Source organism: Triticum urartu, chromosome 2, assembly GCF_003073215.2.
Source record: "Triticum urartu cultivar G1812 chromosome 2, Tu2.1, whole genome shotgun sequence".
Lineage (NCBI taxonomy): Eukaryota > Viridiplantae > Streptophyta > Magnoliopsida > Poales > Poaceae > Triticum > Triticum urartu.
In genome coordinates, this window is record NC_053023.1 from 91051478 (window position 1) to 91056002 (window position 4525).

Genomic DNA, 4525 nt, shown 5'->3' on the forward strand with positions numbered 1-4525 from the left:
GTGAGCGGCCCCAGCAAACAGGACGACGGCACCGATGAAGCGAGAGGACGCAATGCAAGGCTATTGGTCCGTCGTCGTGGATGAGAAACGTCCATCTTTAGCAGTGGACGACGCGGTCTTGGTAGGCGCTCCGGCATGGTGGAGGACGGTGGCGATGGATGTGGTGGAGGACGGCGGCGATGGATGGGGTGGCGGACGGAGGCTGGTGTGGGAATGGGGTGTTCTAGCGCGGACGGTGTATGAATGGGAAAATGGAGGGAGAGGTACGGGGAACCATGTTTTTGGGACGCACCTATCTGAAATATGGGAAAGTTACGAACTTATCCCCCGTTTCAAATTTGGACGTCTCGTCGGTTGGTGATAGGACGGTAATCTCGCATCTCCCAAATATTTGTCGGTAACTATTTCAGGCGAGGAGAGGGTGTTTTGCCGCCCACAGTGTATGAACGGGGCTGACAGGTAGGGCGGTTGTGTCACGTCTGATGGAAGTTACACATCTGCCCCTATTTAAAATATTAGCCTACATCTATTTCGGACGATGAGAGGGTGTTTTGCCGCCCACTGTGTATGAATGGGGAATGGAGGGAGAAACAGAGGTCTTTCGGACGAGCTTGAATCAAATGAGTTTTGCCGCCCATGTTTGACGCCCACCGTGTCGGAATGGGCTCAGAGGCGGCCGTGTCATGTCTAATTGAAGTTACTAACCTACCCCTATTTAGAGCAGTGGAAATCGGGCCGATGGACTGTCCATGTAATGGGTAGACAGTAATTTCCATCTCCCAAACACTTGGCTTCGAGCAGCCAATGTGGGAGTGGACATTTTGCTGTTTCTTTCGAATTTTGGGACAATAAGCATCCACGTTTACCCTGGCAACTAAATTCGAATTCATTTTGTATTCCTATATGAATCTTTATAAATCATTCTATGTGGTTTTATATATCCTCAAAAGGATGACAAAGATATATTCCACTGTCATATATGAATATGGTTCACAAATGTCGATACTCAAATTCAGAAACTAGAATCCAGTTTAAGGTGAATTCGAATATTTGGAACACTTCATGTCCAACTCAAATGCCACACGCAGCATAATGTCTACTCCCATTTAGATATGTACACAAGCGATGTATCAAGATTCAAATACCGAGTCAATCAACCAAGAATGTACGGAACTAACAGACATATAAACACTTATAGAGTATATGGATCAATAATATCAACTAACATACATAAGCCAGGCCGTTGTACTTTTTTTGGCTACAACAACATCCTTTTTTAGCCAGCATCTTGGCCCTTTCCGATGCGTGCCACTTATGGTCCATCTATACTACTATTGCTGAATGCACATTCAGCCCGATTGGCATATTCGTAGGTCTGGCACAGCAATCCAAATGAAATGTCTCCGAGTCTTATCAATTAATACAGACTTGTCCTCAAATAAAATTACAAACAAAAAAACAAAAAAAAACAATTATTACATGATCTCTAAAACAAATGGTTTGATTGATTACATGAACAGACAACACAAAGGTTATTCAACTATGGAAAGAACATTTCACCTATGATTTACCATGTAGGAATTTAATTTCCTTTTTTCCTTCAGGACCTTAACAATCTGGTCAGTCTCAGCTTACTTCGTTTTGAAATCCACCAAATATTTAATGGTTGTCTTGAGTACTGCTTGTGATTGTGCTGTTTGCTTCCTCAACATGTCAACTTCATCTCTAAGTGCAGAAGCAGAATCTCTTTCTACCACTAGTTTAGCCTCTAGAGCATCAGCAGTTGGCAATTCATAATGCACGATTGGGCCAGTGCCACTGTTGTGGGATGATGCAACGTCCATGGGGACCTCGCTCTTTGATCTTGGGCTAACCTGTTATTCCACTAAAGTTCTGATTGGATTCAGAAAAGTTGAAGTTAGCAAAACATCTCAACTGGGAGTTATAACAGCAAACCAGTTAAACAAACAAGGAATTAAAGAGTTTCAATTGGATGATGAAAAGTAGTTATTAACATCATTGTAACCCGCTGTTGCAGCAGCAAAGCAGTTAAACAAACAAGTAGATATTTAAGTTAAGGCAAACAGGTAATTCTTAACAGTAAGTATCAAACACATAGATAGGCGCAGTCTACAATATGATTAACAGGCTGTGCCATTATGTAATCAGTAGCAAATTAAATTAAGCCAAGCAACGTAATTGAACAATTTTGCAATAAGTGGCTAACTAAAATTCCGAGAAGCAGGTAACTGAACTTACACTAGTTCTTTGTATAGGCACACTGCAACTTCTTTTTCACTTACAAGGTTGTACGAAGGAGTCCATGGCATCAATTGCTTGGATACGCAGTCCCAATACTTCTTTCTTCCCACACTGCATGGGTAAGTCGAATGGTTAATCTGGTAAGATGGTGCGTCCTTGATATGTTATATGAGGACGTGTACTCAGACTAGTTGTAGCCAAACACATCACACTGGCTTTTACTATATATTTCATGCGATTACTTTTGGCATATCAAGATCTAAGCAATCTACAATAGGATGAAAAGACTGGCATCCTTCACATTATTGGCGAACTCAGTTCATAGAAACAAGCAATTCAACCATTCTGTGGGTAAATCAAAAGCGCCATTGGAATATTTTTCACTATCCAATCATACACGCAAAAAGGGGCGACGCCAGCATAGGGGCTGGTATGGGCGGCCGCCTCAGGTGGCTGGAAAGTGTGCACCTAGTTTGAGTCATCCAGGTTGGCCCATGCTAGTTTTGTTCGTCCCAACGCACGAGCAGGCAATATAAAAAATGAAGAAAAATGTTTCAATTTGGATGGGCCAATAACATAAGTGCAAGGCAGGCCCTATAGCAAGCTCGCGGCCCAAACGAGCAACTCTAGTCTAGTTCGCTCCTAACCTAGCCGCCACTGGATAGACCGACACAACACTTCCTCGTGCCCTCGTTGGAGGGCGGTCGTCGGGCTTCAAGCGAACGGAAGGACAAGAAGATGAAGATCCAACCCTGGGTGTAGCCTGCGTGGGAGGCAGCGGTGGCAGCACGGGCATGGCATCGAGCTTGCGCAAATGGACAGTCGTAGCTTGCAAGAGTAGCATGCGCAACGAGCAAGTACATCACATCCCTGATTATATCTAATTCAACTCTTCAATTTCTGGCCAATAGTTAAACCTGACGGTGTTGTAAAACTGCTTGTATGTAGGGAATCTATGAGAAAATGAAACCAATTTCTACTTATTTTATAACTCCCCCAATCAATACTGAACTGACTGAATGTGATGTATCTAATCAAGTTTCCGGTGCAAACATACAAGCTCATGTTGTTCTTGAGCCTGAAGTGTCTAATGAACATACTGCTAATGAAGGATTTGATGCAAACATTTTACATGCTCCTGGTGATGAACATATAGTTTCTAATGAGGGATCTAATGCAAGCATTTTGCGAGCTCATTGAAGGATTTAGTGTCTAATGATGATCTACTATGTTGAGAGAGACAGAGATTTGTAGGCATTGATGACAAGCAAATTATAGTGCATTTTCATAGCTTGAGGAAACGTCGAGGCCATCTACCAGAAAGTCCCCGTATCATGACAACATAGCATAAATACTTTTCTAATCTGTTGTTTGAAACTATTGGCATACTTGTGCAGGATAGATATATTGATATGTAGTTTGCCCACTGGTTATACGTGCAATTACACTTTGATATTTTCAGCCAGAGAACGAATAATTCAAGCAGGTACAGACCATGTTTGTAGTCCTTGTACACCATGTTGCATTTTGTGTTTTTTGGTGCTTGCATCATTTAGTGTTTATAATATGAACTACTTTGGATCATTAGCTAGTTTTCAAAGTGCATGTAGCTTCACATTTCTCAAGTTATGTTTATTTCCGGAGTGCAAGTGCCTTCGTATTTTTTAAGTTAAATGTTCGCCCCTGGTAACTTGAATTCGTGGATTAGCCACTGCACACAAATCATACACGAATGCCAGTACGAATTAAATGAAATGCAGGGACTTACGCTAGCTTGTTGTACAGGCTCACTGCAGCTCTGCTTGCGCTTGGGATGTTCCATGTACAAGTCCATGTTACCACTTGCTTGGATGCAGGCCTTGTGCTCCTTGCATCCCCCTCTGCATTTTTGACACGGCGAATGGTTGATCAAACAAGAGGAATCGACCTTGATGTTGTACCGGAGGACAGATACTTACAAGGTTATACGGGTGTGGAGGATGTGTACCAGATCCCGTAGCGCCGTCATGCTTCGCTAAAATATGGATTTGCTTGTTTCAGATGCTCCAGAAGAAATAAGAGTTAAGGTCAGAGTTGCATAAGCGAGTAAGCTAAGAGAGCAGTGAAAGGATATCCAAACATCGTCGGAACAATGCACAAGGGAGTGATGTGTGGATACCCACTTCGGGCCGGAGTTTGGGCATGCTCGCCTAGCTAGAGTGCGGGTGACTTCAAAGCCGTTGAGGGTGATGCGCTGGCGTTGGCTGGCCGCGCACGGATGCAG